The 27,534-nt window shown below is 45.3% G+C and overlaps 1 protein-coding gene across 2 annotated transcripts in view; it reads left to right on the top strand.

The window, feature by feature from the left end:
- Positions 1 to 27,534, top strand: part of TSPAN9 (tetraspanin 9) — a 271,211-nt gene that overhangs the window by 132 nt on the left and 243,545 nt on the right. The window lies entirely within an intron of this gene.

Below are 27,534 nucleotides of genomic sequence, written 5' to 3'. Positions count from 1 at the left end.
CCTGGGAAAGTTGTGGGCACTTTCTGGCCTGAGAAGTTGGGGAGTGGAAAACAAGGGGGAGACCCAGAGAGGATGCGGGGGGGGGGGGGGGGGTTGTTCAGTGGGCGAGTTGGAGCAGGGTTAAACAAGGGGGTGCAGGGCAGAAGCGGATGTAGTGGATAGGGTGGTGCAAGGGGGATACAAGGGACGTGGATGGCAGGGAAGGTGCTGGGAGATCCCGGGAGAGCGGGGTGCAATAGAGGAGAACCTAGGGGTGTTGTGAAGGGGGATAAGAACTGCATTGCGGGGTGAGGTGGGTAGGGGCTTTTTGCCCCTCTGTACCATGTGGACAAAACAGCCTCTTATTTTTTCCATCCTGGTGTGTGTCTGATTCCCCCAGAGAAAGAAAAGTTAGTGGCAAAAAGAGAAGGGACCAGCCCAACAATGGCTGTGTGTGCTGGGGCCCCTGTGGGCCAGGGGCTGAAGTGCTTGGGCTGTTCTATAAACTCTCATGATGATAATTTTATGCATTTTTAATTCCCCTTGCCCTGAAAATACGCATGTTTGAAGCGAAACCCCTTTCTACTTATGCACTCATCCTCTGTGTGAGGGGGTCTGCTCTCTCTCCCCACAATGTTCCTGTATTACTGCAGCACAAGGAGAGATGAGGAACTTCTGTGATGCTCAAGCCCAGATCTGAGCTAGGGAGCAGAGCGCTGGGGTGGATGCGGAAAGCAGAGGAGCTCCTGTAGTACAGGTTAGATTCAGGGGGGTGGCACACAGTGAGTTAGAATCAGGGGTTCCCCTATCATGCAGTAGCTCTTGTGGGAAATAGCGTGCAGCTGGAGAGAGAATACTGCAGAAGAGGGCTGGCCTGACCATCATAGTAACTGTTCTTGGCTTTCTTCTGGGTTTATTTAATGTTTGCTCCCATTTTCCCCTCACACTCAGAGGAAATGTTAAGAAACATTTCTTGTAGAATTTGGGGAAACTTGCAGTTAACTCAGCTCCTGCTGGGGCATGGGAGCTGTTGGAAGGCAGTCAGCTCCTAAGGGAGTCGGATGTATTGGGGATGTGCATAGAAAATGGGGTACAGTGGGATAAGGATGGCACGTGGGGGGGTATATTTGTGGGCTACAATTGCAGTTGGGTTACTTAGCCCCTTTTATTAATGCTGTTGTGTATAGTCATAAGAAGGTATTTCTATGAAGCACAGGACTTGGAGTCAGAACATCCAAGTTCTCTCCCTAACTTTGCCCTGGACTTCCTGTGTGACTTTAGGTCAATCACTTATGGCTTGATTTGGAAAGATACTGGGTGCTCACAGCTGCCACCTACTTCAACAAGGAGTATGGATGCAGAGCAACTGGGAAAAATCATGCCACTAGCTCCCTCTCTGCCTCTGCCTACACCTAATCCTTACCTTCACAATTACTGTTGGTAAAGCCTTCTTTGATAGAAGGTTTTATATCAGGGTGGGCAAAAACCTGAGGGCCACATCGGGTTTCCAAAATTGTATGGAGGGATGGTTAGGGGAGGCTGTGCCTCCCCAAACAGCCAGGCATGGCCCATCCCCAGCCCCCTATCCGCCCCCCCTCCCCCGGAACTCCTGCTCCATCCAACCCCCCCTGTTTCCTGTCCCCTGATGGCCCCCTGGGACCTCTGCCCCATCCACCCCCCCGCGCTCCCTGACCGCCCCCGCAACCCCTGCCCCAGACTACCCCCTGCTGCCCCATCCAACCCCTCCAGCTGTCCCCCCAAGACCCCTGCCCCCATTCAACCCCCCTGTTCCCCGCCCTCTGACCGCCCTGACCCCTATCCACACCCCTGCCCCCTGACCACCTGCCCTCTATCCAACCCCCCCTTCCTCCTTACCGCGCCGCCTGGAGCACTGCTGGCTGACGGTGCTACAGCTGTGCCGCCCAGAGCACTAGGACAGGCAGCTGTGCCGCCCGGCTGGAGCCAGTGTGCAGCACAGAGCACCGGGTCACGCTGTGGCTCTGCAGCTGCGCTGCCCGGCAGGAGTTTGCAGCCCCGCCACCCAGAGCATTGTGCTGGTGGCACATTGAGCTGAGGCTGTGGGGGAAGGGGAACAGCAGGGGAGGGGCCGGGGGGCTAGCCTCCCAGGCCAGGAGCTCAGGGGCCGGGCCGGATGTGGCCTGTGGGCCGTAGTTTGCCCACCTCTGTTTTATGTAAATGATGTTGTTGTTTTTGTATGTTTAGTTGCTATATTGAACTTTTTGAGGCCCTTCTCTGCAATGATATTGGGTAATTATTGCCAAAGAGGAGGATACAAACAAGCTCTTTAGGTATGGATCACAAGGACAAATTTACAATTCTCAGGACTTTTAAAATAAATTAAAGTGATGCATGTCAACTTAAAAAATAATGTTTTAAACAGACATTTCATTACCTGTGCTGCTAATATCACCACAGATTATTAAAAGAGAAAGAATTTTAAAAATGTAATGTACTTGTCATGGCTTTATGCTTCTTGTTTCCTTTTCGCATATTTCTTAGCTTCAATATTGCAAATTAATTGTCATGTTAGCTTCTGCTTATAGATGCTTTCACTTTTGCAGTCTCAGTGCTGCAGTGTTTGGGTTGCAACAGTATAGGCAGAGTTTGTGGCGTGGGACTAGGGTATTCACAGCAAATTCAACCCTTGCTGTAGATTGGTGTTCCAGTAGCCACGCTTCATTTTAAGCAAACTATTTCTGGCCCTTATGGTTGCAAAGAAAACCTTATAAACATGAACAGAACGTAAGCAGCACCACAGCATCTGCCTGATTCAGAGAACTTGAAACAATAGCTCAGAAGTGTTAAATGTCCCATTCATCTTAGTGAGGTGTTAATTCTGAAACCTACAGTCAACATCAACATATCAATATTAACTTAATTCACTGTTGATTATTGTAGCAGAAATACCCAGCGAGTGTGTTTATCCCACAATTTCCTACACTGTCCCCTTTGGTGCCAGAAGTAAAGTTATCTCTGCCTAGTTTCCAAATCCTTCGGTCTCCCCATGACAACTGTGATGCAGTTATGCATTATCAATTTTAAAAAATAAATCGGCAGCACATTGAAAAAAGGAAGTGGGGGAACAGCATATCTCGTAAGGAATTATTTTGGGGAAGTTCTGTGGCCTGTGTTACACAGGAGGTCAGACTACCTGATCACATTGGTTCCTTTTGGCCTAGGAATCTGTGAATCTATGAAAACAGCACTGAAACTGCGGCACTGATTGTATGATTCAATTTCATATTTAATTCACTAAAAACCTCCATTTTAAAATTTATGTGATGCTGCAGCAGAGTTTCCACCGGAGCACCACAGAATCTAGGGTCCTGGCCTTAGAGTATAGCTCCTGGGCCTTGCTATGGAGTCCTGGAGGCCTGGACTGCAAGGGATTGCTTGTATAAAAACAATTGTAGAAACCTTTCTGTCTCACTTGGGTCTTACAAAATCTCATGTTTGTCTGGTTTCACAGTTGGGCTAGTTTAAGTTAAGTGTCCCATTAATTTTCTGTATTGCAAGAAAGTCCTCAGATTTATTGTTCTGTGAAAAGAATAGAGGTACTTGTCAGATCAACCAAAACCAAGTGTGGGGTGGGTGATACTGGTTTTGAGTGTTATAACTAAGACACAAGGGCTGGTACTTCAGTTTATTGATATGGTGCTAATATTGTTAATAAGAGGATTTCACAAAAATGTCTCCACTTAACTTGTGATAAATCCTGAGTTAGCAGAGTGCATATGCTGGCTGAGAGAGGTGAGAGACTGAGGAATCTATTCATTGGTTTTTGCATTTGAACAAACTGACTTCTTTTAGCCAGATCCAATGTAGGAAGCAGCAACACGGGGCAAGGAAACTTAGCTTAAGTGCCTTTTCTGGAGGTGTTTATATTCTGTTCCTCAACACTTCAGTACAGAGCATATAGACAGTACAATATGGTGTTTAGTTCTTGAAGTGGGTGGTGGTAGAGGTGAACACCTTGGTGCTGGGGGGAATATCTGCTGTGAATTTTTCTTTAATACATGTCATTATGAGCAACCTAGTCCATTCCGAAGATGAAAGTTTACCTCTTCAAACAGTTTTTTTGAGCCTTCAGAACAAGTAATCTCAGGAAGGGCTGGTTGATGCAGTCATCCTTCTGGATGCTGCTAAGAGAAGGGGGAATTGTCCCATCCTTCCTTCAGCACATCCCAGCTTTCTCCCTAGAACCCACTGTGAGGAGTGTTCCAACTTCAGTTTTATAAGAACTAAAGTGGGCAGTTGGAAGAAATACAGACTTGTTACTTTGTTTGAGATGTTTCTCTTCTAACACTACTGGATGAAAAAGTACAGGTATGCATTCTTGGTGCAGGAAAGGGCAGTCAACTCCTCACTCTCATTTGCACTCCCCAGCAGACTGTGTGCTGAAACCTTCTGTCCAAGTCCCTCTCTAGTTCTCCCACTGGATTTTCCTGTTCTCTCAGAATAAAATCTTCATGCTACTTTATAATCCGATCAGTGTTCCTTAGTGGAGGACTGTCATACCAGGAGAAACTTTAAAACTGCACTTGGTCATCTTGCTGTACTTCTGAGACACATTTTCTGCAGCATGTGCGCAATAAGGCAGGGCACTCTGGTCTCCGTTGAACAGAGGGTTAATTCTAGCTCATCAACTCCTTCTCCTGGCACAGGTGTTTATGGGAAGGTCATAGAGCAGGGGTAGTCAATTGTTTTTTTTTGTCAAGGTCCAAATTTCTTGGTCAAGGTTTAGCCAAGGTCCAGATGTCAGGAAAATAACAAAAAAAAAAAAAAAAAAAAAAAAGTAAATAAAAAGATTTTGGGGGCCGTTCAAAAGTGTTTGGCGGTCCAGATTTGGTCTGCAGTCCGCCTATTGATTACTCCTGTCATAGAGTGTCTGTCTGGGTGCTACTTTGGAAGATTTGGCTCTGCATCTGGTAGGAATTGGTCTGAAAGCAACCCAAAGTTTAGAGAATACTTATGTGACCATGGTTCCAGGTGAGCCACACTGAGGGTTACTCAGGGCAAACTGCAAAGAATGGGGCAGACAATCCCCAAAGCTGGTGGATATTCCAATACTTAGATTTACCAAGCCAGCGCAAAACAGCTTCTACACTACCTTACTAGTTGCACAGAAACCAAAATGCAGTTCCCTTATAGCAAGCCAGCCTTGGGCTTCCTTCCAGACACCCAAGTCAAATATGATTACTGAAAATCTTATTCATCACAAAAGAAAGTTCTACCAATCCTAAAAGATCAGACACATTACCTCCCAAGTTAATGAATATTTAAGATTTTACCTAAATACACGTTTACAGCTGATTCTTATTAACTAAACTAAAATTTATTTAAAAAGAGTGTGTGTATTGGTTAAAAGATCAGTATACATACAGACATGAGTAGAGTTCTGAGATCAGTTTCATAGTAGAGATGGTGAGCTTTGTAGTTGCAAAGAGTTCTTTCAGAATTAGTCCCAGTCCAATGTTTATGTCCAGGGTGACCCAGGTGGGTTGGGAGATCTCAAGCTTCCCCTGTATAAAGCATCAGGCTGATCTGAGATAAAAAGGATCAGCACCCAAGAGACCTTCATACAGTTCCAGGTCTTCTCTGGACAGCACAGAGTCCTTAGGCGAACAATAGGCAATCATCCTTTGAAGTAGACCTATTTCCTAAGCATCAGTGGTAATTAGCTACACAGATTAACATAAGGCAATTGCCTGTTTTCCACCATTCACAGGTGATTTGCTATACATTTCAAAGAGAGATCAATACAGTGATATCACTATATTTACCGTTCATTTAAAATTTAAGATCTCCTTTTGCTCTCTGAATTAGCAGACTGCAACATAGACAGGAACTGTTTGATTACATTGTCAACCTCTGACAATATATACGTTAACACACAAAACCACAAGCATTATCTACCAATATGTCCCTAAAGGTTGAATTTGGGTCATTTATCCTGCAGGAATCTTAACCCTTTCTGGCCATGTGTCACAACTGGTTTTTGGGCTCTGTTAAACAAATTTTTCTGATGTTCCAAACACTTGAGCCCATCAATAAAAACTCTTGAGGAATAGATCTCGGTGACATAGTCAGACTCTAGTCCCTGCTGTAAGATGCACACAGGCAGACACTTGAACCCAGGCAGAACTCCCCTATCTATAAACAAACTGAAACGGATTCCACTGACTTTTTCTCTAATCTGAAGGAAATGCAGAAAGCAAACATTGGGCATAGATGGTGACAAGTGAACTGGATTTTACAATGCTGTTACATCTAAGGTGCTATGTTCAATATCTGAAATATTTGTTTTACAACATGTACACTTTTAGTTACATTGTGCCTATGCGTAATACTTCTGCCTTAGGTCCCCTAAATGTGAATCTAAATTGAAGAAACTGTCTTTGCAACAGTAGCAATGGAAAGATCCCTCACTGTTGGATGAAGTATGTGAAGGGTGTAAACAGGAGGCAGGGGAATTATGTAGTGAGATGCGTGGGTTTTATAACTAAGATCAAGAGGAAGATATTAAGAGAGAAAATTTAGCCTGAACATCAGAAAAAGCTTCCTGACAGTGAGATGCAGTAGGCTGTCATCTGGTCTCCCAAGGGAAGGTTAGTAGTCCCATTGTTCAGGACTCTGAAAGCTAGATAGAGAAACAATAGAACATATACTAGAACGATCCTGCATTGGCCCCAAAGAGATGGAACAGACTAAGAGATGAACAAGATGATTAACTCCTGTGAATCTTTAAAAGGAAAAAAAAGGCATTAAGCTTAGGGACCTACCCCCCCCCCCCCCACTGGGCCTGAGCCCCGAACCCACCCAACCTCACTGACCGCCGCCAATGCCAAGGGCGAGCCAGGGAGTCTTCACCCACCTACAAGGGGGAAGAGATCCTACCCCCTGAGCCCCAACCCCACTGTCCGCCTCCGGTGCTGAGAGTGAGCCAGGAAGACTTTGCCCACTCGTAAGGGGGAGGGGACCCATACTTCCCCCCCCGCCCCAGCCCTGAACCCGTCCATCCCCATTGGCCACCGCCGATAACGAGAGTGAGCCAAGGGGACCCTGCCCACCCGCAAGGGGGAAGTGGCCTATATCCCCCCCCCCCCCCGATGGGCCTTATCTCTCAAGCCCTGAACCCACCCAACCTCACCGGCCACCGGCAATGCCAAGGAGTGAGCCGGGGAGACCTCACCCACCCGCAAGGGGGAAGGGACCTATAACCCCCCCCACCCCCCGCGGGGCTTCTTTCCCCTGAATCCCACCTTGTGAGGGTCGCCCCATCACCATCGCCCAACCCACCTACTTGTGCCCATGGCTATTTGTACCCCATGTGTGGATGATTGACCCTCACCGATTATCAACTATGTCTTGATCTCGCCCACCGCCCACCTCCCCATTGGGGACACTACAGTCCATATGTATTATGTGTGCTGCCAACCCCAACATAACAACATCCCCCCCCTACTCTGTATGTTCCCCCCAATGATTGACAACTGACTCCTCAAATAGTTTGTACCGTTTTTATTTTTTAAATATTCTCTAATAAAATTTATTTCTGTTTAGTTATCTGTGTAAAAGCATCTGATATACCTTACGATGATAACATTGCAGCAATAGTGTCAGTTAAAAGGACTGTCACTTCGTTTTTAAGAACCACAATAGGAATGTTTGCATGATATATTTTAAATTCCTTTGAAAGGATTTTTTTCCTTTGGATGTAAAGGGTTTCCCTGAAGCATTTGTAACTGAAAGCTTACAGCACTGGATTGATGTCTGGTAATTCTGAAGGTGGAAGTGACTAATAGCTGGGGAGTCTGCTTTCATTGTCCGTGCTGAGAAAAATACAAAAAGGAAATCAAGAGCATTAAATATTGAAAAGTAAATTGCATTTCTAAGGCCTGCCCACACAGTTTTTTGTACTAATTTAACTGTGTCAATTGGGGTGTGGGTGTGTGATTTTTATACTGATATTGTTAAAGCAGTTACAGTCCCCTGGTGTGGGTGCAGATTTATCACTATAAAGGTTCTTATGCTGACCTAGTTTATTCTCCTGATGAGCTATATTCAGCAGAAGCACCTTTAAACAGGTATAATTGCATCCACCCTAGAGGGTTGTACTACTTCAACAGTCTGTTTCTAATCTAAACCAATATATTTAAAGCGGTATACAAAGTGTGTGTAGACCATCCTTAAAATTCTCTGACTTCTAATAACCCAAGCGCCCGGTCCTTTGAAATTTAATACTGAACATTGTCTCTTTCATGGGACTGTTCATGGCAATGAACACTATTTGTAGTATTGTTTGCAGGATCACCCTAAATTGGTGTTAAACACAGGCAAAGAGGTTTTTTGGGATGACTTTTTTTTTTTAACCTTTAAAAATGGTTTGATATACTGTAACTGAAGTTATGAAGGTTTGGAAACTGTGTGCTAATAATATCTAGCATGTTCATTTCCTTATTGAGTCAAGGACAACATGCAGGGTATTTATATGTATTTGAGAGCACTTTGGAAAAATTCTGTCAGCCAGTTGGGATACTTCTCTTGATGAGTGAGGGCAACGTCACTAGCAAATTATTCAGAATAAGCTTGCATTTAAAATAAAACCAAATTTCTAGCCTGTAGGATAGCAAAGATAACCTTCCAAATACGAATAGTTTAAACTGATGCAGTATCTTATTGCTAAGTCTGCCCACATGCAGTGCCTCCACTGCCTCCCCAAGCTTTGCCAAGCAGCCCTGGTGTGGAATTAAGAAAACTGGTGGACTATTACCAGAAATGTGGACATAGACTCAGACTTTAAGGTCAGAAGGGACCATCGTGGTCATCTAGTCTGACCTGCACGTTGCAGGCCACAGAACTTCGCCACCCACTTCTGCAATAGACCCCTAACCTCTGGCTGGGGTACTGAAGTCCTCAAATCATGGCTTAAAGCAATGGTTCACAACCTATTTACCATTATGGGCTGCATATGCAGGTCCCTATGTGTTATGTGGGCCACATCCACACAATACACATACTACTTGTATGGCCCTGAGGATGTCACATGGGCCGCGGCTGTGTGCTGATTGCGTCACAGGTTGAGAACCACTGGTTTAAAGTATCAGGGGGTAGCCGTGTTAGTCTGTATCTACAAAAAGAACAAGGAGTCTGGTGGCACCTTAAAGACTAACAGATTTATTTGGGCATGAGCTTTCGTGAGTAAAAACCTCACTTCTTCGGATGCATAGAGCATACTGGTTTAAAGATTTCCAAGTTACATAAAATCCACACTAGTTAAACCTGCAAGTGACCGTGCCCCATGCTGCAGAGGAAGGCAAAAATCCCCGAGGGTCTCTGCCAGTCTGACCCCAGTGAAAATTCCTTCCCGACCTCAAATATGATGATCAGTTAGATCCTGAGCATGTGGACAAGACCCACCAGTCAGACACCTGGGAAAGAATTCTCTGTAGTAACTCAGAGCCCTCCTCCTCTAGTGTCCTGTCGCCAGCTGTTGGGGATTTTTGCTACTGGCAGTCGCTGATGGGCCACATGCCATCATAGGCTGTCCTGTCATATCATCCCCTCCCTAAACTTATTAAGCTCAGGTCTTAAAGCCAGTTAGGTTTTTTGTCCCCACTGCTTCCCTTGGAAGGCTGTTCCAGAACTTCACTCATGTGATGGTTAGAAACCTTTAATTTGGAGCCTAAACTTGTTGATGGCCAGTTTATATCCATTTGTCCTTGTCAATATTGTCCTTAATTTAAATAACTCCTCTCCCTCCCTGGTATTTATTCCTCTGATGCATTTATATAGAGCAATCATATCTCCCTTCAGACTTCTTTTGGTTAGGGTAAACAAGCTAAACTCTTTGTCTCCTTTCATAAGGTAGGTTTTCCATTCCTTGGATCATCCTAGTAGCCCTTCTCTGCACTTGTTCCAGTTTGAACTTGTCTTTCTGAAACATGGAAGACCAGAATTGCACACATTATTCCAGATGAGATCTCACCTGTGCCCTTGTATAATGGCACTAACACTTCCCTGTCTCTACTGAAAATATCTTGCCTGATGCATCCTAGGACTGCATTAGTGTTTTACACAGCCGCATCACTTTGACGTCTCGTAGTCATTTTGTGATCAACCAATACACTCAGGTCTTTTTCCTGCTCTGTCGCTTTCAACTGGTAAATCTCCAGCTTAGAGCAAAAATTATTGTTGTTAGTCCCTAAATGCATGATTTTGCACTATTAAATTTCATCTCATTTCTATTACTTCAGTTTACAAGATCCATCCACATCTTCTAGTATGATATTCCAGTCCTTCTCTGTATTAGCAATATCTCCCAACTTTGTGTCATCTACACGTTTTATTAGCACACTCCAACTTTTTGCACCAAGGTCAGTAATAAAAATGTTAAATGAGTTTGGTCCCAAGACTGGTCCCTGAGGAACTCTACTGGTAACCTCCCTCCAGCCTGACTGTTCACCTTTCAGTATGACCCATTGTCGTCTCCCCTTTAATCAGTTCCTTATCCACCTTTCAGTTCTCATATTAATCCCCATCTTCTCCAATTTAACTAATAATTCCTCATGTGGAACTGTATCAAATGCCTTACGGAAATCCATTGTCTAAATAATCAGTTATCTTCTCAAAGAAGGAGATCAGGTTGCTATGGCGCGATCTACCTTTTGTAAAGCCATGTTCTATTTTATCCCAATTACTATTCACCTCTATGTCCTTAACTACTTTCTCCTTCAAAATTTGTTCCAAGACCTCGCATAAAATTGAGGTCAAACTAACAGGTCTTTAGTTTCCCAGTTCACTTCCCCCCGCCCCTTTTCTTAAAAACAGGAATTATATTAGCAATTCTCCAGTCATAGGGTACAACCCCTGAGTTTATAGATTAATTAAAAATCCTTGCTATTGGGCTTGCAATTTCCTATGCCAGTTTCATTAATTGTCTGGGCCTACTGATTTAGTTTCATCAAGCTGTTTGAGTTTGACTTCCACCTCAGATGTGGTAATTTCTATCTCTGTATCCTCATTCCCATTAGCCACACTGCTACTACACCCAAACTCTTCATTAGCCTCATTAAAAGCTGAGGCAAAGTATTTGTGTAGGTGTTGGGCCATACCTAGATGATCTTTAATCTCCACCCCATCCTCAGTGCTTAGTGGTCCCCCTTCTTTCCTTGTTTTCTTTTTATTTACATGGTGAAAGAACCTTTTACTATTCGTTTAAATTCCCTTTACAAAGTCTAATTCTGACTTCTGGTAGTTCTCACTTTATCCCTACACTTTCTGACCTCCAAGAGGATGCTTTCCTTGCAGATCCATCCCATCTTCTAATCATTATAGGCTTTCTGCTTTCTCTTAATCACATGTTTGAGATGCTTGGTCATCCAGATTGGTCTGTAACCCTTGCCTGTGAATTTCCCGCCCCTTGCTTGGGATGCAGGCTTCAGATAGCGTCTGCAACTGTGACTTAAAGTACTTCCAATTTTCCTCCACATTCAGATCCTTGAGCTCTTAAGTGCAGTCCACTTCCCTAACTAATTCCCTTAATTTTGTAAAGTTAGCTCTTTTGAAATCAAGCAGTGGAACTATCAAGAATCATCTCAGTTTCATAGTAGTGGTGCTGCTATTGCTTGGGAAAGCTCTAAGTAGCAGTAGAAGCCGGCACTGCAGTTATTCATATTGAGCAAAGAGAACCCAAAAAACAAGCTGGAGGAGGGATGGATTAATAGACACCCTCTTTGCCCTCCCTCCCAGCCTCTTCTTTTCAACAGCTAGGAAGTTCTGGGGGATGGGGTGGAAAGAGTCTGAGTTCCTTTTTTCTTCTAGCAGCTAGAGCAGTGTAGAATGTGGAACTTCAAATGTATTCGACACCTAGTAGGCAGCCAGTGACTCATGGGAAAGATGGAGCCCTGACGCGGGCGGCGTAAAGGAACAGCACTCTGACAGAAATCCCAGCACATTGCCCCCTAGCCAGCAGTTGACAATGACGGAGAGGCTGAGTTTCTCACCAGGGTGTTGTCCCCATTTTACCAAATCCCCTGCCTTAAGAAACTTTGAGGTGGGGAAGACACAGAACAACAGTTCAGGTGAAGGAGGGTGTGAAGAGATTATTTGGGTAGGAAATCATGGTAAGAATGGGATTTTTGATGGCATGCTGGATTTAAACTTATTGTCTGAGAACAGTGCGTTTCAAACTTCTCCATACCACATCATCCCTCCTCAGGGCCGCCTTCCCATTTAACGATATGGGAAGGGCAGGATGAAAACCCCTAACCTAGAATGCACCAGTAAATATCTAACCCTATGTACAATACTTCAGTAGGCTGGGTGGCCCTTTACACTGCCTGTGCAGAGGGGTCAGATATGTGCCATAACAAAGGGGTTACTGAAATTGAATGTTGCTATGCATGATTATTTAACAAATTAAAGTCTCTAAATGAAAGGGACATTATCAGTTTATTGATACTGAGCATTTAAAAGCAGATACCCCTACCTGTGACACTACTAGTATCTTTAATTATGAGACTGAGAGCGAGAGCTTAGTGAAATTGTTAACCCCACTGCAAAGTGTAAGGAGTGAAAATAGAACAGTGTGCTTTCACTTTCTGCTTCTGCACTAGCACAATGTAGCAAGGTTTGAATTACAGACATTGCTGGAGGAATGTTTAAAGATATGCATTCACAGAGCGGTTGTCTTTACTAGGAAATATGTTTAAACGTGGGTGGGAGGAGTTCTTAGTGAATTTGATGCTGACCCTAAGCATGTGGTCCTTGTAGATAAGATCAAGACACAGTGATCATTCTGTCATCTGACTTGGCTCTTCCCAGCCCACTGAAAAATCTGAGTTGTATTTGAAATAGTTGCTTTGGTTCAAAAATTCATCACTCTGTTTCTAAAAATTTAACATTGAAACACATGTCTTTGCGCTGTCAAATAAAAAGCCCCTTTGTCTGAAAATCAACTAAAACTAACTATAACTGAAAGAGAATAGGGGAAACAAATCATTTTCCTCAGTTTGCTTTGTGCTTTTGAAAGCACTTTGTGTATAATCAGTTTTGCCTGTTGTGTGTGTGTGTTTCTCTCAACAAACTGGGAGTGAAATTTCTTAAAAAAAATGTGATTCTAAAACCACAAAAAAATTGCAGTGGGACACAGAGGTGGATATAGTACTGACACTATTCATAATACACTTTGGAGTTGCCTATTTTTTAAGATGAAACTGTATCTTTAAAAGAAACCCCCCCCCCAACTTTTTGTTGCTGAATGTTCACCAGAAAAGCTCATCCTTCTCTTGTCAGTTCAGTAACAGAAACCTAACAATATTCCCAGTGCTGGATATGATCCTGTCGACTTCAATTATGTTGCATAATCACAAGTGGATCACATTGGCTTACAGAGTATTACATACACTGGGAAAAAAACTTACGATTTGTCAACTAGAAAATAAAATTGGTAGAGAGAACTCTTTTCCAGTTTTGCTCTGTCCTCAAGAATAGAAATACAATAAAATGAAGGGGTGGGGGAGCAGGGTTAATGGGGAAATCGAATAGCAGTTTGTTTCCATTTAATAAACAAACCTTTCTTGTGCAGTTTCCACAGAGAACAGGGGAAATATTCTGACACAAAGGAATAATCATTCTTAAACATCATCCTGTGCCTGATTTTTACTGGAGGAAGCACCTGAAATCCTCATTAATTGTGGAAAGTGAGCATCACAGAGTTGGCATATCTCTGTTTGGGCCATGGCTCAGTTTCCCTTCTCTAGCCGTGGTTTGGGTTTAATTACACTCTGGAATTTCCAAACCACCTCAGCATGGTCTAATAAGTCTCAAACAGCACCATTCCTCCTGGGGGCAGGTTTAATAACACTACAAAATCTCTCCCAACACTCATATAAGAGACCCACCCATCCTGAACCTGTTTCCCTTATGGCTCCTTCTAACCAGATTATTCTAATCCTAAAATCTCTCCGCCTTCCCCATAAACTTGGTTCAGCTGTCACCCTCCCTAGTAAGGGTGGTGCCTCCCGTGGAGCTCCAACAGCCAGTTTCCTCTGTGGAGAGACCCACAAGTAGCACCTACCCCATGCAGGTGGCTCTTAGACTGAGCAACAAGCCCTGCCTTGCTCTCAGCTTCGTCCTGTTACCCTTCCCTCCCCCTGCCAGACTACACCCCCCATCAGTCCCTTTTTAAAGAGCTGAGGTTCTGCGATAGAAGAGCTGGATCATCCCTAAGCTTAAAGGGCCGGCACCCTTTTACAATAAGGCTACTGTTCACCAGTTTTGGTATTTTCTCCAGCACTTTCACATTCCACCACAAAAGGGAAACCAGACTAGCTGGTTTCTTTATAATAAATACAGTTGGCTTTAAAAACAAGTGGATTTTTAAAAATGTTGCTAAAAATGCCACTTTGTGCTTACATTTTTGATGCAAGGATTTCAGAGTTCTTTTGCCAGCATCAGCACTCAGCAAATGATATTTTTTTCCTGAAAAAAATATCTGAGTAGTTGAAGCCTCTGATTAAGTGAGGTGTCAGCACCCTCATTTTAATGTTAGGAAATGGAGGCACAAAGAGGTTAAGTGACTTGCCCAGCATCCCACAGAAGTTAGCTGGGGAAGTTGGCTGCCAGTTCCCTCTGCTTGAACTACTAGACCACACTCTCTTTTCTCTTTGGAGGTCTGTATGTTGAGAGGGATGCAGGATTTATTAGTTTTTACTTATAAAATGCACGCATTCCATGCTTCATGCCTAAAATACTACAGCGATCGTCTGCTGCCCTTTAGTTAGGGTTTAAGTAGCTGCTTGACTGACCCTGATGGCGTTAGTTCAAGGCATCCATTTAAAACAAAAACAACTTCATTTGCCCTTGGGACATGATTTGAGTAGTGGGAAGAAGCATATGCCTTTTTGTACATGTCTAAGGTCTGGTCTACACTACGGGTTTAGGTCGACTTTAGCAGCGTTAAACCGAATTAAGCCTGGACACGTCCACACAACGAAGCCCTTTCTTTCGTCTTAAAGGGTCCTTTAAACCGGTTTCTTTACACCACCTCCGACGAGGGGATTAGCGATAAAACCGGCCTTTGCGGGTCGGAATTGGGGTAGTCTGGACGGAATTCGACGTTATTGGCCTCCGGGAGCTATCCCACAGTGCTTCATTGTGACCGCTCTGGACAGCACTCTCAACTCAGATGCACTGACCAGGTAGACAGGAAAAGACCCGCGAATGTTTGAATTTCATTTCCTGTTTGCTCAGCGTGGAGAGCACAGGTGACCACGCAGAGCTCATCAGCACAGGTAACCGTGAAGGAGTCCCAGGATCGCAAAAGAGCTCCAGCATGGACCGAACGGGAGGTACGAGATCTGCTCGCCATATGGGGAGATGAAGCAGTGATAGCTGAACTCCGTAGCAGTAAAAGAAATGGAAAAGTATTAGAAAAGATCTCCAAGGCCATGAAGGACCAAGGCCATAACAGGGACACACAGCAGTGCCACGTGAAAATTAAGGAGCTACGGCAAGCTTACCACAAAGCCAGAGAAGCAAACGGAAGGTCCGGGGCAGAGCCGCAAACTTGCCGCTACTACGCGGAGCTGCATGCGATCCTAGGGGGTGCAGCCACCACTACCCCAACCGTGTGCTATGACTCTCTCACTGGAGAAACACACAGGGAAGATGGTTCGGGGAACAAGGAAGATGAGGATGGAGGTACTGTAGGTAGCTCACAGCAGCAAGGAAGTGGAGAAACCGGTTTCCCCAACAGCCAGGATATGTTTGTGACCCTGGACCTGGAACCAGTAACCCCCGAACTCACCCAAGACCCTCAGGGCACACAGGAGACCTCTGGTGAGTGTAACTTTGTAAATATTTGTAAACATTACAAAAAAAAAAGCAAGCGTGTTTAATGATTAATTTGCCCTGGCAATCGCGGCCAGTACATCTACTGGAAAAGTCTGTTAACGTGTATGGGGATGGAGCGGAAATCCTCCAGGGACATCTCCAGAAAGCTCTCCTGGTTGAAATGGGGTGATTTTATTAAGGGGACATTCAGAGGCGCCCGTTCCTGCTCTTCTGAACAGAAATGTTCCCCGCTGTTAACCACGCGGTGGAGGGGAGGGGTGAAGTGATCATCCCAGAGAATCGTGTGTGTGTGTGTGTGTGGGGTGGTTTACTTGTGTTTGTGCCGCATGTTAACCGGGAAACCGCAGCCCCTCCTTTTACATTGAAAACCCATTTTAAATGGACAACCCAATTCATCCTTGATATGGGAAATGCGCTGCTGTTTGCAACCTTTCCCGCATGTTAAGAAGGTTAAAAAAGCCAAAACACTGTGGCCTACCGTGGCTGCCTGCAAGCCGAAATATGCGACCTTGTAATGAAAGAGTGTACCCATTGTTCTCTAAAATGTGTCTTTTTTTAACCACCTCTCCCTTCTCCTCCACCAGCTGCAAATGTTTCTCCTTCGCAGAGGCTCGTGAACATTAGAAAGAGAAAACGTAGGACGAGGGACGATATGTTCACGGAGCTGCAGATGTCCTCCCACGCTGATAGCGCACAGCAGAATGCGTGTAGGCAGTCAATGTCGGAGATGAGAAAAGCCCAATATGAACGAGAGGAGAGGTGGCGGGATGAAAAGAGCAAGTGGCGGGCTGAAGATGATAGGTGGCGTCAGCTTGCAGACAGACGGCAAGAGTCAATGCTCCGTCTGCTGGAGCATCAAACTGATATGCTCGAGCGTATGGTTGAGCTGCAGGAAAGGCAGCAGGAGCAGAGACCGCCGCTACAGCCCCTGTGTAACCAACAGCCCTCCTCCCCAAGTTCCATAGCCTCCTCACCAAGACGCCCAAGAACACGGTGGGGGGGCCTCCGTCCACCCAGTCACTCCACCCCAGATGATCGCCCAAGCATCAGAAGGCTGGCCTTCAATAAGAGTTAAAATTTTAAAATGCAGTGTGTCCTTTTCCATCCCTCCTCCCCCACCCATCCCAGGCTACCTTGGCAATTATCCCCCTACTTCTGTGAGGAACTAATAAAGAATGCATGAATGTGAAAAAACAATGACTTTATTGCCTCTGCAAGCGGTGCTCGAATTGGGGAGGGGTGGGGTGGTTGGTTTACAGGGAAGTAGAGTGAACCGGGTCGGAGGGGGGATTTGGAGGGTTCATCAAGGAGAAACAAACAGAAGTTTCACACAGTAGCCTGGCCAGTCACAAAACTCGTTTTCAAAGCTTCTCTGATGCGCACCGCGTCCTGCTGTGCTCCTCTAACCGCCCTGGTGTCTGGCTGCGCGTAATCAGCGGCCAGGCGAGTTGCCTCAACCTCCCACCCCGCCATAAAGGTCTCCCCCTTACTCTCACAGATATTGTGGAGCGCACAGCAAGCAGCAATAACAATGGGGATATTCTTTTCGCTGAGGTCTGAGCAAGTCAGTAAGCTGCGCCAGCGCGCTTTTAAACATCCAAATGCACATTCCACCACCATTCGGCACTTGCTCAGCCTGTAGTTGAACAGGTCCTGACTCCTGTCCAGGCTGCCTGTGTACAGCTTCATGAGCCATGGCATTAAGGGGTAGGCTGGGTCCCCAAGGATCACGATAGGCATTTCAACATCCCCAACGGTCACTTTCTGGTCCGGGAAGAAAGTCCCTTCCTCCAGCTTTCGAAACAGAGCAGAGTTCCTGAAGACGCGAGCATCATGTACCTTTCCTGGCCATCCCACGTTGATGTTGGTGAAACGTCCCTTGTGATCCACCAGGGCTTGCAGCAGCATTGAAAAGTACCCCTTGCGGTTTACGTAGTCGGTGGCTTGGTGCTCCGGTGACAAGATAGGGATATGGGTTCCGTCTATGGCCCCGCCACAGTTTGGGAATCCCATTTCAGCAAAACCATCCACTATTGACTGCACGTTGCCCAGAGTCACTACCCTTGCTATCACCAGGTCTTTCATTGCCCTGGCAAATTGGATCACAGCAGCCCCCACCGTAGATTTGCCCACTCCAAATTGATTCCCGACTGACCGGTAGCTGTCTGGCGTTGCAAGCTTCCACAGGGCTATCGCCACTCGCTTCTCAACTGTGAGGGCTGCTCTCATCTTGGTATCCTGGCGTTTCAGGGCAGGGGAAAGCAAGTCACAAAGTTCCATGAAAGTGCCCTTACGCATGCGAAAGTTTCGCAGCCACTGGGAATCGTCCCATACCTGCAGCACGATGCGATCCCACCAGTCTGTGCTTGTTTCCCGGGCCGAGAATTGGCGTTCCACGGCATGAACCTGCCCCAGTGACACCATGATTTCCACATTGCTGGGGCCTGTGCCTTGTGAGAGGTCTATGTCCATGTCAATTTCCTCATCACTCTCGTCGCCGCGCTGCAATCGCCTCCTCGGCTGGTCCGGGTTTCGCCTTGGCATGTCCTGGCTCTGCATATACTCCAGGACAATGCGCGTGGTGTTCATAGTGCTCATAATTGCCGCGGTGATCTGAGCGGGCTCCATGATCCCAGTGCTAGCTATGGCGCCTGGTCAGAAAAAAGGCGCGAAAGTAGTATCTGATGGACCAGGAGAAGGAGGGAGGGCGGGAGGGAGGGAGGGCCGAGTGACGACATGGCGTACAGGTACAGGAACAGGGAGAAACACAAACAACTGTCACACAGAATGGTCCCCCCAAAGATTAAACTGAAAACCCTGGGTTTAGCAGGCCGTTGATTTGATGGAGGGAGGGGGAAGCAAATGAATACAGAGCAAATCTATTTTTTACATCTTAAGACGACGGTGCAGCGTGACTGATAGCCCTCGGCATCTTTCTGGGTGCTTGGCAGCAAATACGGGGCGCTTGGCAGTTAGTGTATGACGATGGTCTTCAGGCCTATTGCACGATCGGGTGCTCGGGGAAGACTCTGCTAACGTGCGATGACCCGACTTGTAATAGGACGGTTAACAGTCGTAATACACCATCTACTGCCAAAAGGCAAGGGGCTGGTGCAATGCAGCCCCACGGCTGCCAGCACCCAGATCGCCGATGAAGGCTACCAGTCTACTGCACCGTCTACCGCCAAAAGGCAGTTAGCAGCTGCTGCTGTGTAGCAATGCAGTCCCACGTCTGCCGGCACCCAGAGGACATATGGTGACGGTGAGCTCAGCTGAGCTGAGCGGGCTCTATGTTGTCTGCACAGGTAACCCAGTTAAAAAGGCGTGAATCTATTGTCTGCCGTTGCTGTGACGGGAGGGGGAGGGGCCTGACGACATGTACCCAGAACCGCCCGCGACACTGTTTTGCATAATCCGGGCATTGGGATCTCAACCCAGAATTCCAAGGGGCGGCGGAGACTGCGGGAACTGTGGGATAGCTGTGGGATAGCTACCCATAGTGCAATGCTCCGGAAGTCGACGCTAGCCTCGTACTGTGGACGCGGTCCGCCGACTAGAGCACCTAGAGCATTTTATGTGTGGACACACACAATCAGCTGTATACAACCGATTTCAATAAAACCGGCTTCTATAAATTCGAACTAATTTCGTAGTGTAGACATACCCTGAGTATGGTGATGTGCCCTCTGGCTTTCAGGAGAAAGGTGTTATCAAGCATTGGGCCCCATGTAAGAGAAAACATCCACACCTTCTAGGTTCTGCAAGTCCTCTACTGTTATGGATCATAGCTGACCATGTAATCTCTTGCTCCAGCCCTCTTTCCCTATGTTAGCTCTTCAGCTCCATCTGCTTGTATGAATTACCTCCCTTCCTCATCATTGTGCACATTACCACACGGTTCATGTTTTCTTGAAACCCATGGCTGTGTAGAGCAGAAATAACTTTCCTACGTGTTTGTTGAGGTTTTGGGCAGGTCAGCTTTGCAACCTATCCACTGATGAATGTTTTACTTAACAAAAACAACTACTTGTATTGCTGGGAATGAAGGGGATTCCATTAATGGTTTTCTTTTTCTTTTTCACCAACTGTTTGGGGCTGATGTATGTCTGTTCCCCAGGTCAGACAAGGAGAGCTGTGTATACCAGCCAATAGCTATTGCTCTGATATTTATTGGATGTCGGACTATTGTCCATAGCACAACGCTGGAATGGGCCTCTCGGCTGGGAGAGATTTCAGCACCTTCTTAAATGTGCTGAGTAATGTCAGATCCTCTGGGATCAGTCAGAAACTAAAGATAGAAAAGACCTATTGGATCATACTCCCATCTGTCTGGAGTCAGTGTTGGATTGTTCTCCTCAGAGAGAGATGTTCTCTGCAGCACATTCTCCAATGTCTTGTCTAGTTTTGAAAATCCCAAGTGATGAGGCTTCCACCCTTGGGAGATTATTCCACAGTCTAATACATCTCATTCTCAGGAAGCCTAAGCTTTTCCCTTCTTAATTTCATCCAGGGGTCCTCCTAGTTGTACTTCCATGAGTAAATCAAAGAGCCCGTGATTTAAACAAACAACACTGCTTTGGTAGTCACTTGCACTTGCTGAACACGGGTTGGCTGTAAGCATAGTGGCAAACAGCTGAGCTGATGCCAAACAAACAGTGGTTAAGCACTGCTTGCTGAAGTAGTGCAGAACATGGCTTGTGCTTGTCTGCACTTGCATCTGAGCTATGTTCAGCTCTGGTGTAGCCGAACCAGTCGCTGAAATGATGTTACATTCTATGTTTCTAGGGAATTTTCTGACATCATGAACACGAGCCTAATTGTTGTATTTATATGGAGATATACCTATCTCATAGAACTGGAAGGGACCCCGAAAGGTCATTGAGTCCAGCCCCCTGCCTTCACTAGCAGGATCAAGTACTGATTTTGCCCCAGATCCCTAAGTGGCCCCCTCAAGGATTGAACTCACAACCCTGGATTTAGCAGGCCAATGCTCAAACCACTGAGCTGTCCCAAAAGGGAAGAGGAAAGAATAGCACAGATAGAGATGCAGCTTTTTGTGTCTGGAGTTGACTTTCACTTGCTTCCTTGCTGCTGAAGACACACAGGCACAGCACAAGATCTTATTAGTCACTCCAAGACCTGACCAGCATCTGGCTGTTGAGGGCATAGCTTTTATTTGCCCTGCAGTATGGCAAAATATGCAGTCTTGGCTGGCTAAGCCAGCCTCTTATTTGACAGAAGGAAAAAGGAGAGAGAAGAAACAAGGTGAGGAAGGAAAAGGACACATGGGTGGGAGGGAGACAAAGTCTCACATCCCAAGTGGTGGTTTGGATTCAGCTGGAGATGGTGGCGATGTCATTTGACACCCCTCTCTTGGGGTCTGGTCAGGACATCTCTCAAGATGACAAAGATCCGGGGTCTCAAGTGATGGTGGGATGGCAGCCATGATGGTGAAGTTTGTTCCAGTAGTCCATTTTTCTCCTCAAAGTCTCTTTCTTTAAGGACCTGAAAAGGGAGTGATGGGTGGAATAGCCCAGCCCATCCCTTCATTATTTTGTTTACCCATTAGGCCTGATTTTTAACACATGAATTTTGGTTTATTGATTTCCAGTCCTTTACTCCTCTTGTTTACCAGTCATAATTTTAATACGGTTCTTGAATTATATCAGTTGACCTTTTTGTTGGTACTAGTTCCGTTTTTCTGTCTTGCTTTTGCACTTTTTCCCACCAATGTTTGTTGTTATAGGTTATTGTGACATTTAATGAACTTTCACTTCTTACCCTAATTGGCAGTTCAACTGTAAATTTGTAGGCCTAATTATTACAACATACATCTCTGTTAATATATATTATTTCCATTATGAGGTCATCCCACTTTTATGATTAGACTAACTTGCCAAATGAAGGGCTTCTGTCCATTAATACTTGATCTCTCCTAATCTAATCTATGTTTTAGTATCTTGTCCATCGCTATTGTATTGGAGTGCCTTACAAAACTAAATCTCTCAATGTTTCACATAAAGACCAGGGCTTTTTTTTACTTCTCTCCCCCTGTTGAGATGCAGGTAGGATATGTGAGAATTCTTTATATCTTGACCTTTCCTCCACATTCTGAGAGGAGAAGAGCATGTGTGTGTGTTATGGGAAAGCTGTGTCAAAGAGGCGAGTCCTGAAGATGATGAGGTTTGTGGTCACTTTAATTTCTTCCCTCTCTTATCCCCCTTTGGATTTCCTTAGATGATTGCTCTTTGACCTACATCTGTGTGCCACTAGTAAGTGGGATCTTGGGGAGGGGTTTCAGGCACTCAGAGCATTGATCTAACACTGCTCCCAATGATGTTAGCAAGAAACCTTCCATTGACATCAGTGGGAGCGGAGTCAGACTAAGATGGAGCACTTTTGAAAGTCCTTGCTCTTAATGTTTGATCCTCCATGTCACAAATCTTATCTCCTGTAAAATAATAATAATAATAATTAATAATAATACTACCAAGGGATCCCATGGTAATTCTGGTGTCTCCTTTACTGTTGCTTTGAAGTGAGATATTACACAGAATGTTTTTAGTTTCATCCAGTATGTGCAAGCGTTGGTCCACCTCTGTTTTCTTAATAATTAAACATTGTACAGTATCTGTCTCTGACACTTTGGGAAGGGAAGGGGAGGGGGGAAGATCCTTTGAATGGTAGTACAATAGTCACTACTGATAAGGCATATATTCCACACCCTTATCCGGCCACAGCAACCTGCCTTAATTTAATCTACTGACATAAATGTATATTTATCAACAGGGTTTGAAAGCTGCATCAGATGCTGCTGACCATGGCTGATCTCCACCCAGCCCTACCCTCACATCTTTGGTGCCCTACTCTGATTGGGAGTGGGGCTAAGATGCTGGCCTTCATACTAAGGTGCTGCCCTTGGACTTCCTAAGGGGATCTCCTAAGGGTATTGGCCTTTGCTAGTAAGCGTCTGGAAAACAAACTCTTTCCTTGCGGTTCTGACAATGTAGAGAGATCCACTTCCTTTCTTCTTGGCTGTTGGGAAAAGGAAGGAAAAGCTTGTCTGATAGCCATCTGTTCTGCCAAAAGTTGTGAGGTGTGCAGCTCGCAGGATCTGGCAATGGGAGGAACAGGGTGTCAGCGGCCTGCTTACGCACTTGATTTGCTGTGGGGCGGTGCTCTGAGTGTAAAATTTGTAAAGCAAACTACAGACAAAGAACAGCTGCACCAGCGTATTTTGGGATGAATGAACTGTAAGGCACAGCAATGTGCAATAACTGAGGTTGCTAGAGTTCAGGCTGGAGGAAGGATGTGAGGGTTGTAGCTCAAGGCTTGAGAGAGGATGGGATGCGGTTAGTTTGTCATAATAGTCAGCTCAATGGGGAAAAAAATTCTCCTACCGTGATCTAAAAAAGCAAACAAAATGTTAGGCTGTGTTAAGGAAGGACTAGATGTGAATCCTGAAAACATGCTCATGCTGTTGTGCAAATCAACTGCACGCGCTCATCTTGAATATTATTTTCATATCTGCTCACCTCAATAAAGATAGAGCAAAGATAGAAGGGGATGAAAAGACCTGTCCGTGTGAGGAGAAATGCGAGAGATTAGGAGGGAGATTTTCAAAGGCTCAGATGGCAGATAGGCATTTAACTGCCATCTGAGCCTTTGAAAATCTCCCTGTTGGACTGTGTGTTTTTGAGAAGGGGAGAATAAATAAGAAGAGAACGTAAGAGGCATATAAAATAATGAACAGTATAGAGAAAATAAATTGTTCACTCCTGTTTTCCCTCTGCCTTAGTGCAAGAACAAAGGGACACCCAATTCAACTAAATTAAAAGGGAAGACATATCACATGGATGAAAGGGAATTCTTTTTTACATGGTGCATAATTAACGGGTGGAACTCACTGTTGCAAGATATTGAGGAAAGAGTTTATCAGTGAATGTTAGACATACAGAGAAAATTCACAGTTACAGTAGATAAGATAAAGTAAATTATAAGGCATTGTGGCAGACTGGCACCACCCCTTTGTGGCAGGGGTGGGATGTGGTGTCGTCGCCTCGCCATGCTTATGTTCCTGTGTCTGTCTCTCTGTGGGCGGCAAGTTGCGGCCTAATGGCCTCCTTTCACCCAATCATCCCTGGCCGGTAACGTTGTGCGGTCTATCGGCCGGAGTCCATGTATCTTGCCCCAAATACCCGGGTGGTGTGGCCCAATGGCCAGGGTCCATAAAAATCGCTCCCCACATGGGAGCGGTGTGGCCTAGCGGCCGAAGTCTATACAGTCCCCCTCGCAAGCAGGGTAGTGCGGCCTAGCAGCCGGAGTCCATACAACTCGCTCCCCCCCAACATGGGAGCAGTGCGGCCTAATGGCCAAAGTCCATGCCAACCCCCTTGCAAGTAGGGTAGCGCAGCCTAGCAGCCAGAGTCCATACAATCCCCTTCTCCAGCAGGGTAACGCGACTTAGCAGCCAGAGTCTCTAGGATTCCTCACAGTTCAGGGATGAGGTGGTAGGGGGACTCGGGCCCACCCTCTCCACTGGGTCCCGACTCAGGGCCCTGGTAGTGGCAAGCTCCCCTTGCCATTCGCTTGGCGAGGATCCGCCCGCAACACACCTAGCGACTATGCGGCTCTGACGCCGTTTGCCCCTAAAGTTCCCCATGGTCACTTCCTACTATAAATGCCAGGTTCTCTGCTGTGGGGGGTCCTCCGTTCTGTTCTCCTCCTGTGACATCCTCCATCGGGGTCTCAGGGAGTGTCTTGGCTTGGCTGACCTCCAGATCCGGGTGTGCAGGCTCTCCCTCTGCAGGAGCTAGCAGCGTGCCTCCTTCTCCTCCGGCGGTCAGCCCAGACTGAGCTGTTCTGCAGGCTTTTATACCTGTCCTCCAGTTGGAGCATGCCCAGCAGAGCTTCCAGGTCGTGGCTTCCTCTGCTAGGAAAGAAGAGTTAACCCCTGCGGTCTCAGTGCGGGGCCACTCCGCCCCGTGACAGGCATATAAAGGCTCATGCTTCAGGGTATAAACCAACCACTAACTGCCTAGAGTTAGGTGAGAAACTTCCCTGTGAGTTGCTGCATCTTTGCATGTTATAGGTTTTTTTGTAGCCTTCCTCTGAAGCATCTTGCTGTGGGTGCTATCAGTGACAGGATAGTGGACTAAAAGGACAACTGGTCTGGTCCGGTGTTTCCTGTGATCCCAATCAATGGAGAGTCTCCTTTTAGTTGATGGGAGACGTATGTGAAAAGATGAATAGTTGGGGAAGCTTGAAATGGGCTATTGCTACACAAGGGTTTTCTCTCTTTCTATCCATGTCTCAGTTGAAATGACTTTGTGTTGTGATCTCTTTAAAATTTGATACTACAAAAGTTAATATAACATTAAGTTTAATGTTTAACCCCAGAAATAGTAGAAAAGTGAGAATTCCCCTGGCAGCCTTAACTCTGCCCCCTTAGGGGAATATGCACTATGAGAATGTCTTAAGTTACATGATCGCATAACACTGGGCACTGGGATGTACTATTTGGCAAATGTTTATGTTACAAATCTGGGTTAAATTGGTGGCAATGTAGAAATATGTCATACACTAATTTAAGCTAAATGATCTCATATCACTAATAAATGGACACAGGTCTGATTCCCAGAATGCTGGTCTATGCACACAGGTGTCAAAAAGACCGTAGATTTCAAACATTTCTCACATACGCTGTAATACACAATTCCTCCCCCCACCCTTCCTATTATGATGCTGAAGTCAGTTTCACAGCAGGTTGAAAACTTGGTCTCTACTCTAACATTGGTGCAACAAATCACATCACTTTTTTATCATGCTGACTGCTGTCAGAAGTGAGAGTTCAGAAACCTCATTGTAATTCAAGGCTTTTATTTTTAAATTCATCTGTTTCTGCTGAGAAGGTGGGACTGTGCCATGCTGAGCAGAGGGACTTTCCTGGATTTTCTACCAAAAAATAACTATATGTTTAAAAGTAAAAACTGAATCGGGCTTCTAACATTTGCACATTAAATAAGTTAATAAACTTGGATACTACAGCAATGAAATACCCATAAATAGTGAAATAATAGGTTCACCATGCTGTTTGAAAACTAAATAGAATATACTGTGAAACCTGTCTTAAGCAACTGCCCAAGGGAATGGTACAAATGGTAAATGGTTGCTTAGTAAGGAAGGTCTTCAGTTATATGTTCAAATAGAAATGGTCCACCAGAGGCCTGATTTTTTTAACTTTCAGTACGCCCTGTGAAGCCCATCTTTTTGATTTTGTGCAGTGGAAAAGAAGTGGGATGAGGAATTTAAGGGATAATTGAGGGGTTTCATTGTGATAGCATAGAATGCTTTTAATTGTGTGCTGAAAATCTCCAGGAAGGCCCGAGTAGAGGCCAGAGGAGAAGAATGCTCCTTTGACATAATCACAAGACTGGGATTTGGAAGATGTGGTTCAATCCCCAGCTCTGCCACACGTTCCCTGTGTGACTTTGGAATAGTCATTTAATCTCTGTCCCTAAGTTTTCCACCTGTACAACTGGGATAATGGTACTTTTTTTCTCCCACCGTTTGTCTATCCAGTCAGTTAAAACAAGGACTGTGCCTTCCAATGTGTTTGTACAATGCCCAGCACAACGGAATGCTGATCCTGGTCAGGTAGAGCCCGAAGATGATAATTAGATGAGGGCCCCATTGTGATGGGTGCTGTACAAACACTATGGAAGATAAAGTCCCGAAGAGTTTATAATTTAATCTGAAACAAGCTGCAGCAAATGAGGAAGGAAGGGGAAAGACAAACTAACTGTACTACAATCATCTGGCAACATAGGTTAGCGACACGTACAACTTGATGGTCCCCAGTTATGTGAGAGTTTTTTTCTAAACCTTAAAATGAACATCATTTATTTCTGCCTGTCGCACAACCAAGCTAACGTCTGATTATGTCTATTATGTTTGATTATCCCTAACATGTCTGATTTCTTGACACAGTAACTTTAGTTCACATAGGTATTGTTTTGCCACATGAAGATGCTGCTTTTATTTTTCCCCTGGGCTAAATTAATGTTGGTCAGGAATATTATGATTGCCATGGCTATTGTCCCTTCTCAGGTTGTTGAAGCCTGGACTCTTTTCCATTATTTTATCGAAGTTCTTTGGTGCCACAAAAAAACAAAAATCCACTTGTTTCTTATCTGAGTCTGGTGGGATGTAAGACTCCTCCCCAACTAGGATTAAGATTTATTTATTTTTTTAATCAGAAGAAACTCTTCCCCCTCCTAATCTGTATAGTCAGGCTTAAGTCAGGAAAAAATAAATCTGTTGCCTTTAAAGGATAGGTCAGACCATCCCTCTTGCTGCTTTATTATCTTTTACATGACAAATTAGTCTCCTCTTCTGGTCTCCCTCTGCTTGCCGCTTCCTCACTGTTATTCTCAAAGCTTGCTCAACAGACCTAGGTTCATCGGCTATATTGCACTTCTGCAGTTCATGAGCTCGGCATTCTCCGAAGATCCTTCCTTTCTGTAGAGTCTGCTTGGACACTAAGTGTGCATTTGTTGTGCTCACTGTATTTTCAGACACTTTCAAATGAAGAATGTCTCCTGGTCCTTAAGAGGCAACTGGTTCAAGTACTTAGGCTAGATTTCAGAGAAGTATAAATCAAAGCCATCTAATTCT

This window comes from Malaclemys terrapin, chromosome 1 (assembly GCF_027887155.1).
Source record: "Malaclemys terrapin pileata isolate rMalTer1 chromosome 1, rMalTer1.hap1, whole genome shotgun sequence".
Classification (NCBI taxonomy): Eukaryota; Metazoa; Chordata; order Testudines; family Emydidae; genus Malaclemys; species Malaclemys terrapin.
This window is presented reverse-complemented; position numbering and strand designations above follow the sequence as displayed.